At 34.6% G+C, this 12,174-nt stretch overlaps 1 protein-coding gene across 2 annotated transcripts in view; it reads right to left on the reverse strand.

Annotated features, from left to right (window-relative positions):
* The window catches only part of LOC134531736 (uncharacterized), a 377,288-nt gene that overhangs the window by 242,802 nt on the left and 122,312 nt on the right, over window positions 1-12,174 (reverse strand). For both annotated transcript variants that reach the window (XM_063367600.1, XM_063367597.1), the window contains exon 3: window positions 10,655-10,710. The gene's annotated coding sequence lies outside the window, so the exon portion shown is untranslated. The remainder of the gene's footprint in view (window positions 1-10,654; window positions 10,711-12,174) is intronic.

Raw genomic sequence — 12,174 nt, forward strand, 5'->3', positions numbered from 1 at the left:
AATGTTGACCGAAAAGTTAGTGAAATCTTCGTCTTCGCCCACAAGCTAAGCAACTCCAGACAACGGGCGCGAAAGCCTGTGATCCACGTAGCAGTTGCAGCAGCAGCTGATCTAATTTTACCTCCCTGCCACTACGCGAAGGTACAAGACACGCCCAAGGCCAACTGTCACGAAAGTAGCCAGGAGGATGTTCCGAGACTAATTAATGGAGGGTCGTCACTTAGATTACTGCGGTCGACAACCCTCTTCTCTGCCAATAAATATAGTTAATAGTTTCTCACCTGGCATTATCGTACGGTGGTCGAGAAGGCACATAGCTTCTACTTCTTCAAGAAAAGGGCACATACTATTATTTACAGCACTTTTTTTTTGACAGATTCATATGAGGCATTAAGCAAGCTCTCATTCAAATACAAATAATTCTATTGAACAAAATAACCAGGATAGCTAACTACTTACAATTTTTTTTTCAACTATGAAACACAAACATTACCTGTAAGAAAATAGCGCGCGTTTATTGAGATAACCTATAACTTATTTTTGTAAGGCTGGTTTGTACCAGGAAAGTTATGTTCGCGGTTTATTAAATCAGCGAAATTTTCAGTATCTCACATTACGGGAGTTTTAGAATTCACTATTTCTAGACAGTAAAACAGCTGTAATTTCTTTAGTTGTTTTTTTTTTTACTGGACACTGTTGTAGTTAAAACACTTGGAGCGATTTAACTATGTTTATTAGAAGAGCATAAATATCGCGTGAAAATCCAAACTTTGAAGGTTTACAAAATGCGAGCGTTTCTTACATATTACAAACAAAATTGTATGTGAATAAAAAAATATTAAAAAAAAATCTCATTTGTTGAATAGTTTTCACAAGAATGGTGCAGCAGGAATACAGACCTTAAGTTATATAAGGCTTTAAAAATATGTGTCGCGCGATACCTGAAAATTAATCAACACACTCAAAAAATTTCCGTGTACGATTTTTTGTCAAGATTTTTCATTTTTACTTGATGAGATATCATTATCACCGCTTCATAAGTACGCATCTTCATGTAAAAAATTGCACTTTTCGGTCAATAAATTTTTGAAAAAAGAAAAAAAAACATTTTTTACTGGAAATCAATAATTATTACTTTGTATGTACTTTATTCGTTACTACCAGTTTTGTCCGTATTGACGGGTTAAAATTTATATTTTGCAACAAGGTATTCGTATTTGCATTTAGTGACGGAGAAATGCAGGGTGTATTTATTTATTTTTCTTCCTTTACGAAAAATTGTTAAAATCTGCGACATAAATTGTATCACAGCACAAAAAAATGAACGAACTAATGCAAAAATCAAAAGAAAACTAATGTTGAGAAAGAAAAAGGCCAGCGATTCAAGGAACTTTTCTAAAGTGGCGTGTGACCGACGATAAGACCGCGTGTATCACGCATAAATGCGAAGAGGTATCTGATGCGTGTGGCCATATGTCGCCCTTAGTGGATTTCCTGCTTCCCTACACCCAACACGCAAACCACACCCAGAACAGTATCATCTTCAGGAGGGTACATATAAATATGAGGCAAAGGCAATAAAATACACAATACGAATATATGTACAAAAATGTCTGCGAAGACAGTAAAATTAACTGATTATGTTGCAGTAAAAATTTGGGAGGGAGAGAGGTGAGAAAAACCCTAAAGTTTACAAAACTAGGGATAACTATTACTATTTTGACCCTTACTTGGAGTCTCACAAATATTTCCAATTCGTAATCAACTCATACACGTGCATATAAACTTCACCAAATGGTCTTTTTGGCTGAACTGAATTTGCTCTACAAGCACGAAAATATCAAGATATCTTAAAATTATCACCAGTTATTATAATATAAAATACTTAAGGCAATAATAATTCTTAATGGCATCTGCATTTGGTAAACTACGCCAGGTTTAAAGTTAACTAACATTGCGATGGCAATTATTCAAATCTTTGATACAATCGAATGACGTCAAATTAGAATACAATGCTTTACCGCCAGTAAATATATACTGAATAAGAATAGGCGATTTTTCCTACAAACACATTAAGTGAAAATTTAAAATGTAATTATTTAAAAAACCCTAAATAACAAAATGTATATTTACGAAGAAAGATGCAAAGCAGTCAGACTTTTCAAAAGGTGCGGAATTCATCGCACATGCATCTGCAGTGTATCACTCTATGTTGTGTGTTCATCATTATATTGTGACTTTATACGTTCCCGTACTTACCACGCGACAGATGCGATTAAATTACTCGCTGCGAGAAATTGTTCGGTAATATACCATACTAATGTATGTACGTAATAAGACATAACGAATTTTAAAGACATTTCCCAATAATACATCGTCAGGTTCCCACAGGCTCGTGCAAAGTCTCTCACGCAGGCCTGGTCGCTTGGAGTTGCGTTCGGGGTTCGGTCTTTTATTGATAGTGGTGAAAGTTTTAGTTAGCATGGTGTAATAGTGAGGAATAATTAGCATTCTGTGCTGCCAAGATCGTTTATTAACATTTTAAAGTCTGTTTATATCTCGTTGGTAATGTGATCATTTTGTGCGGTATTTAGTTTTTCACTTTGTTTATCGTGCTTCGATGCCTTTATGGCTGTGTTGTAGAGCTTTTTGGTAATTCTCAAGATTAGTTTTTACAAACTGTTTTATGATATTCTATTTATTTTTTTGACTGTGGTCCGTACCTCCTCTGCTTTGTCTCTCTCGGGCACATGCCCTATGTTATATGCACTATACATGTTCTACCCCAATCACGTTTTTTTCTGCCTTCCATATGGAGGGCGTTCTCGATAGTGGCATACTCTCGATATTAATGCAAACCTCTAGCACTATTTAACGGTTGCTTACATGTCGACTGCCCTACTCTCGGTTAGCTGCCTTAAAGTATTGTCTCTGGTGGCAACAACATGTACTGTTTAGACGTAAACTATTGTCTCCCCTGGCGGCTCCTTTTGGAATTATACTGCAACTCTGACGCAATCTGCCAGCTTTCGCTGGGGTTGATTTGTTGTAGGGCATGTGGGTACCTTCCTCGATGGGTTGGTTGGGATAGGGAGAGGCTGTATATCAATATCATCTATTATTTGTTCCATACAAATAGCATACTAACCACCTCGAACATACGTGATTTTAACGTCGTTTTCCTATAGTGGACCATAATTTAAGGATATGAAAAACCGTACTTTTATACTTGCTACCAAACATACAGTAATCAATATGGCTTTCCAATAGCCTAATATACTTTGAGAAAATCCGCCTCCGATATTCGTATTATTTTTATACTAACATTATTTGAGCTCTCGCTTTCCAATTGTGCAGTTGGTCCTATGAATATCATGTTCACCTCCTAACCTCGAGATCGTCGCATGTGATAACTGCGGTTTATTTTTATACAAATTACAAAAATATAAAAGATAGCTACACTAATGCTTCCAAACAGCAGAACACAGAACTATCTGTGATGTCAGCCAAGATGGCCGACATCTGCAGTCGACAATACAACTGCCTGAGAGCAAAATATGGAATCAAAATTGCAGCTAAGACACCATACAACATACTCGTCGATAGCTGAATATGGCTGCAGTCGACAATGGGTGAGGGGAGATGAGGTGTAAGTAGCTAGACGAGTACCATAATTTATCCTGGTACACATACTTCCAACCAAAATTTCTCTCCGAATCCATATAAAAATAATTGTGCCCCTTTCTGTATTATATATATATATATATATATATATATATATATATATATATATTCAAATAGCTATCTTGAAGAGTCACTAACTCTCTTACAAGATATTTAATAAACATAAAACATTATTTTCTAACTGTAAAAGGCCACGAAGATGATCATGATGAGAACACTTGGCGCGACCTTTCACAGCCCTTAGGTAAACATCTGTGGAGGAAATTTGAGACGAAACAGTGCTGGGAAGGGAAGAGAAGCGAAGCGAGGGTGTGTAGCCAGCCTCCCCGCACAGGAAGCCGAGCAGAGCCCGCTTCCTAACTGCGGCTAATCACTCGGCAGCGCCGCGCCGCGTCCACACCGCGCAGGTCAACACTCCGCAGCCAGCGCTCCTGGGCGGACATTCGGCGTCTGACCGCAAGCTGTCCCTCACACGCTATCCAGCCAGAAACACGTCGCATTACAGCAGTCAATACTGTCAACTGCTTGTACGAAACAAGAGTTCCTGTTTGTTTCACTAATTATATTATTCCATTAAAATTGTATAATGCCCACATTCATCTGCACAAATAAAACATAAAAATATATATATTATTAGGTAAGTCCTACATATATATTTTTTAATAACACGTTAATCATGAAAAATTTCGCCGCATAGTAAAATAATCAATCAATAACCTACACAAAACATTAACTCACGGTAAATTACTAAATGGTTCCAATTTTAGCGGGGTTTTTTATTCACTCCAAACTAAAATATTTTTGTAACTTTAAGTATATATTCGTACGCATATTTCATTATCAAGTCGACAAACAAACTAAAAACCTAGAAAAAAAACTTGCCAATGACTACTATCAAAAGTAATAAAGGAGAAAGTTAATTTGTCTGTCTGTTTCCCTATCGATCGCGTAGCGCGTACACGGGAAGGCCTAGAGTCGTGAAGTTGGTACACAGATTTACCAGGACAATAAGGACGGAGAGAGGAGGGAGGAAGGCCCGCGCACTCCAAGCAATTGTGTCAAAATTAGATTTAGTTTTTTATTGGTGTTTTAACGATTTTCAAACACATTTTCCCAAATATATCAACTTTTATGATCATCTTTAAGTAACTATCTTTACGTTTACATAAAACCTCGACGGTATGAGCAGAATAAAGTTTGTTCTGAATTTCTAATATAATTCTAAGATTATTTTTGTTAGTTTTGAACAATTTTTAAAAAACCTTCCACTTAACTGTTGCCTTCTATATTAAGGCTCGGTACCACTCACTATGTTTATTTTATAATTTTCTCGTCATTATTATTATCAATTATGGCCACATTATTTATTTCTGTAAATTTTTGCATTAGTTGTTCTATCACAAATATTTCCAGCATATATTAACTAAGTGTCGTATAATAGGTGTTTAAAGTCGCGCAAGTACTCGCAATTATCGTCGCTTATACAAAATTTTACATCCATTATATCACACTTAGTAACAATCCGTTGAAAATATTTACAACAAAACAACACATGAAGGGAGGTATCGTGTTATAATTTCAGAAAGAACCCTTAAATAATAGTAACGACGAGTGAATGAAAAAAAAAAAATCAACAGTACATCCGGAAATCTTACATTCCGAACGTCTTGAAACTTTCATATAATATATAAGTGACAGCTTGCCATCATTTAAAACAAGAATGGTCCAAAATTTAGACGAATTTTTATTAATTTATGAATGAAAAACCGAGCTATGTTAACTCTGTGTAAGTACATTCGGTTTGCTTTCGATTGATTATATGTCTTTTACTTCACAGAAAATTACCACTATAAATACTCTTATATCGTAGTATTTTTCCCAGTAGCACATTTATTTTGCTGTAAAATTTTTATATTGTTTTCTTCAGTGCAGTCCTATATGTATTAACACTTATGTTTAGATTCAAGTCCAGAGTATTTTAATCGCGCCATAATTAAAATTTTAATTTTTGCTTCATATATAAATCATGTATTGTAGTGAAGTGAAAAAATAATAATTTTGTAAAACTTTATATCAGAAATATATATTTGTTACGTGCAAATAACGGGTATATTGATGGTTATAAATAAAATGGGGCGTCTAAGGGTCTGAACAAACACAAATAATAATTTTAAAAGAAGAAAAATATAAAATTGACACTTGAAGTAAAATAGGTTATTGAAATTTAAAAAGTTAGTTGATAAGTAATGGCACAAAAAAAATGCATGGCTGCTGGAAAACGTTGATCTCAAGAGGCAAAAGAAGTTACTTAACGACTGATTCTTGGATTATATTGTCGCGGAGTTAATTTATTTAGTTAATAGTTAATTTGTTTGGTTAATTTTTTCTCACTCTGTTACTTGGCTTTTTTTTGGGCGCAGATTGGTGTCATTTTTGCGCTAGAATGTAGGTCTCTGCTGTGCTGTAAATAATGCAGTGTTGCGCTGAGTTTACCGGCTTGGCCGAGCCTCGGTGTGGCCAGATGATGGGCGTGTTTACGCAGGGCCGGTGCAAGGTAAATTCGCGCCCTAGGCGAAAAACCTTAATTCGCCCCCCCCCCCCCCCGGGTCGGACACCCCAAAAAAATATTTTCCTTGCCTCAAAATACATCACGTAAGCCTAAGATTTTGTCAACAATCAAATGTAAGCAGGCTTGTGTGTTTTTTTTTTTTTTTACTTATTACAAAAAATCATTAACAGGTCACCGTGGACTTTAAATAATTTACTTATATCAATATAAACATTTCAAACTGTTACAAAAATCCATTTTCATCTAGTTTCAATAATCGTTAAACATATTATATCAGCTGTTATGTGTCGTGCTGCGACGCCCCCGGCTACTTGGCGCCCTAGGCGGTTGCCTAGTTCGCCTGTATGGACGCGCCGGCCCTGTGTTTACGTCAAGGGTTCGGGGAATCTGGCGCACGGACTGGCCTCTATTCGAAACAGCTGAGATCGCGGGTCTACGCAACCGCGGCGCGCGACTGCCTCCGTAGGAAAGTGTCGCAACCTGGCACGCAGTTGTACTACGTTGGCAGGATGGTGGTGGGAGAACAGACACCGCGTGGCCTTTCTTTGTTCTTTCCCGAAAGTTCTCGCTAGAACTTTTCCCGGGTGTGCATGGTGACGAGGAACCATTTGAGAGCGAGGACCCCAAGAGTCATACTGTCCGACGAGACGGGTGATCCGCGAGACACATTCTGGTGAGTTAAAATGGCGGCACGTACTTTCGTTTCCCATTTCTGAAAAACACAGTAGAACAACCTCCAGTTTCATTGGCCCTAGTAATGTAATGCATAATCTTTAAAATCATTTTCGTTCAAAGCAGTTAATTAATGGATGTTCAGCAAATCATGAAAATTAAGTTGAAAATAAATTTTAAGTTTTCATGTTAAAGTAAATGTTACGTAAAGGTTCAAAATTAAAAATGAATAAACGAGGAATAAAAATTTTAATTTTTTATATATGTAATGTAATAATAGACATCACAATGTAAATTAATTTATATTTTATTTTTGAATAAATGATATTATTTAATTTTTTTTTTGTTAATTTATAAGAACAGAGATTATACGGTAGAGTGAAAAGATTAAATCGATTTGGTACTTTTATCTTTTAGTTTTTAATTAAAAGTGAATGTTGGTAAACTTGGAGTTTTCCCTGTACAGGAAGATACGACTTTTAGGTTATTGGAACCTTACTGAGCCACTTCACAACCCCGTCCTTGCGACAAATGGTGTGAGGCTTCGAGTTAAGTTTTTTGGTAGAGATTTCAAATGCTTTGAAAGAAGTTGCATTGTGTTGTCTGCTGTCTGTATCACTTTGTATGTTTCAGTAGACGAGAGAAATTGAAGAGGATGCTGTTAAATAATTAGGTCAACCTTAATTTACTATATAATTTAGTTGTTTTCTGATTATTTAAGCAATTACTACTTTTCCCCCCGATAAACAGTTGTTTATATTATTGTATATTGTATGTTTATAATTTAAATTAAGAATTAACATACTTTATAACAAATGTTTTTTAGTTAAGACGGTCTGAACTTCTGAAGTTAACATTTTTTAGCGCTTATTTTCATTTGTTTGGTTATGTCTTGCTATAACAGTGTTATTAACTTGATGTAAGTTTTTGGACATACGCCATTGCTAAGAACTTTTTCTGTTGAAGAAAAACTAATAAATAAAATAAAGAAATAAATAAATAAAAATACCCAAAAAAGACAAAAAACACACAAAATTAAACAAACAATTGCTGTTTTCAACAAGGATATGAACACCACAAAATATTCCGTAACAGGAATATGGTCAACAAACAAAGAAAAACAAAGAAAAATGTACTAAGAGGACGAAAAAAAAAAAACCACAAATGATGACAACACAAAAATATTGAACCCAAAATACGGAACCTGTGTTTCCGTACCATGTGCGTCTCTGCCTGAGGACGGGAGCAGATAGCAGTTCCCGAAACGTCGCTTGTTTCTGTTTTGGTAAAACTATTGTGTTCATTTGTCTTTTCGTTTTGTCGTGTTTTTGTCTCGTTTCAACTGTTGTGCTGAATTATTTTGGGTTCAATATTTTTGTGTTGTCATCATTTGTGGGTATTTTTTTTCGTTCTCTTAGTACATTTTTCTTTGTTTTTCTTTGTTTGTTGACCATATTCCTGTTACGGAATATTTTGTGGTGTTCATATCCTTGTTGAAAACAGCAATTGTTTGTTTAATTTTGTGTGTTTTTTGTCTTTTTGGGTATTTTTATTTATTTCTTTATTTTATTTATTAGTTTTTCTTCAACAGAAAAAGTTCTTAGCAATGGCGTATGTCCAAAAACTTACATCAAGTCATGCACTCCCATTGCACAAATCTTTTAAAGATAACAACAGTGTTATTATATAACAAAGAGTTAAAGAAGAGCAGATAGCTTTTTTTTTAGCCAATAAGTTAATTTTAACTAAAGTTTTACATTTAAATTTCATTATTTTGAATAATTTTTCAACTTGTATTCTGACGATTCCAAGTTAGTATTTATAAACTGTGGTGAGTGTGAACTATAAACTTGTGTGTGATCGAGTATTGTTATAGAGAACTGCATACTGGGTTCGCCTGAACCAAGAACAATAGAGTCATCGTGCTGTCGCGATAATCGGCAGGCATGCGACTTCCGTGTAAGCCGAGCCACTTCCAGTGACCTTGAACTACAGCTGGGTGGGCGATCAGCTGGGTCTGAAGAATTTATGAGTAACGTGTGGCTAAGTAAAATAGGGTTTTTTTCCTAACTCTTGGATTTATCAGTGTACAGGCGTAGGAAACAGTATAGTTAAGCTATTGTTTTCAATTTTAACAATTTTGGTGTATTTACCGAGGTATATATTTGATTGTTATGTTTACTAGGAGGTACACCACAAGAACAGAGGAGTTATGTTTTTAAGAAGGATAAAGTATTAGTTATATTGTGAAGGCAGTAACCCTGGTTAAATAAGGTGAGATGAGGCCAAATAATCAGGGAGGAGATTCCATAGAGTTTTAGAGAAAACATTTTTACTGTGTGACTCCGTGGAAAGTTACTGAAATATTTTGAGCTTGCGGGTTATGTGTGAACTTCGTTTTATTAAACAGTGAAGACACTTGGTGACAGCTGTGGGATTTTGCTTCTGTCGTCATGAACCTGCATCAGGACAGGTGTGCATCTGTGAGTTGTGGTTTGATCTGCAACTTTGAGCTACAGATTGGACCTTTGAAGTATCGGAATTCAAGGAAAAATTAGTGAAATTTTCTTTCTTTCAGACACTTTGTGGATGCGCATCCTTTTCCACCTATCATACTATTTTTTACATTGTCCTTCCTTAATGATGTGGGTTGGTAACATATTTTGTTTTTAATATTTACCTTGATTTTTCATCCATCTACTAATTATGTTCAAGTGACATGTGTTATCTGATTCTTTAAATCATAAGAATTGGTACCTTACTGCTCTAATGGTGTCTTTAAATTTCAGAGCTTAACTACTTGAACCCCCAATCCCCTTTCTTGCGACAATATTGATAATAATGTTTAGTAGCCGAGATGTTCACGCAAATGATACTTTTACATTAAGAAGTCGTATTTGTTTGAATTCTGAACATTTCAAAATCTCTCACCAAGTGCTTACAGTTTTTTCCTATTAGTAAAAATATTGATTTAAACATTTAACCATACATAAGCGTTGTATAATATTAGACAAAGTGGTATTTCAAACATATACAAAACATTGTTTTACTTAATTTGTTCATGCGCCAATCTGTAGCATCATTACGAGAATAGCACCTTTCCTTTACCAATGCTTTCTAAACCACAAAAACTATATACCATGTAATGTCTTTAATCTGGCATTCTATGGTTCGGCACATCCTGAAATCCGGATCCAATTGGCCGCTCGCGTTCAGATATTTTAGGATGGATTCCAGCTGTTGACCTTGGTCGCCATGTATTGTTACTGCGCAGCAGACGTTTCTAGTTCGGTCAGATGTTATCGTTACTGTCGGTTTTCATTACATTACGGTTCACAATATAATGATTCTGGTTTTCTAGCGGGTTGCATTTCATATCTTACATTTCACAGGTATATAGATGTTCAACTCTATATGTTTTATTTATAAAATAGATTATTACAACTTTCTTTAAATAACACTGCACTGTATAGTATGTTTAAATTTACGTTTGATAATCCGGCAAAACCACTAATGCAGTAAAGGCCTTTCACCCTAATGAGCCGGATTAAAGATATTTAACGTCAATGAAATAATCTACAAAAAGTACCGTGAACACAGATAACCATTTCTCGATTTTCACAGGTACTTCTGCGATAATTATGCTATCAAGGACAGGGCATTAACCGATAAGCGCATTTACTACTACAGCTAAGACAGCTTACGATAGCAAAAATGGTATCCACTTACCTGATGTTTTATAAATGCGCCATGCCCAAGGCGATACTGCACCGCTACACTCGCCGCTGGAAAAACAAAATTACACCGTTGAAGCTGAGACAATATTTTCAAATATTTGTGGATAGTAAATAAAGTGTTAGAAAAACTGATGAGTAAAATATTGTTTTAGAGTTAAAAAGACAGTAATGAAAGAAATAATATCTACCACCACCATTCTAAACTAAGTTTATTTAAACATTTGTATATATATTTTTGTCAATAACAAACAACATAATTAATATGAGAAAGTAAATAATCATTTTAAAATCACGAAAATTATTAAGTAAGCGAAAATAACATCTAAAATCAGCAGTGTAATTATAAATCCATTTCCCCAAAACTCATGTATAAAACAACTAACAAAATAAATAACTATGCTCTTCCGAAAGTTCGACGTAAAACATGACTACAGTTACCAATACACACATCAAATCTCATTTAAGAGCAACGTACTGTTTGAAATACATGTTGGAAATGGTACATCAGGTACAAACAAACAACAGCTTTTCATTAATGACAATTACTGTGATATAGGAACATCATCGTTGCTAAACGTTGGCGCATAACCAATAAATATGCAGAAATGAACTGTTTACACGGTTTAGAGAAACCCCCGAAGTCTTAAGGGTATTTATTGCACTGCACAGTAATTTGAAATCTAAATATGGGAGCACAAGGGAAACAGCAATTACTAATTATTTTTTCTTTCTTTCAAATATTTGGAAACAATTGTAAAATTTTAATACAGAGGAAGAAAATATTTTGAAGTAAAATGTAGAGTAAAATTATAAATACATACATAAATACACACACCTGTTAAGGCTTATTAATCACTAAATTTATTTTTGTTATTGTTATTTTCTAATTCTAATTTTTGTGAAAAGTATTTTTAAAAAATAGAGCAGAATTCCAATTTGAAAACAATAACTGCCCACTGCAGCTTCGCTCGCACAAATTTCAGGAGAATGTTGATATTGTACCTAACATTGCACGAAAAGTATGTGATCACTGCTAAAAATCAAAGCAAGAGAAACACTCAAATAGGAGCAGATAATAATTTAAATCATAAAACAAATCTTTGAGGAATTGGAATTTCGAAAGTGGCATGCGTGAGCTTGCTTATTTATTTAGGGGTATTACTAGATATATTTAAACTTGATAAAATAATACTCGTCTCCTTGATTTAAGAATATTCTGAAAAATGATTAAATATACGCATATTTGATTTTACTGCAGACTGTTTCATCTTTAACATTTATACTTTTATTAATTTGGCATTGTGAATAGTAAACCTCCCACATTTTCACGTTATTACAGATATAATTTTTAATGATTTGTGAAACAATAGCTTATTTATTTGAAATGTAGAATACATGTATACAATTTATAATCTTGCATATTAAAGTACTAGTAATTATACCCAGTCTTGTCGAAATAAAGTTTACAACATTTTCCCCCCTCACTTATTTTCTCTCGTGGTTAGAATATAA

This window comes from Bacillus rossius, chromosome 5 (assembly GCF_032445375.1).
Source record: "Bacillus rossius redtenbacheri isolate Brsri chromosome 5, Brsri_v3, whole genome shotgun sequence".
Classification (NCBI taxonomy): Eukaryota; Metazoa; Arthropoda; class Insecta; order Phasmatodea; family Bacillidae; genus Bacillus; species Bacillus rossius.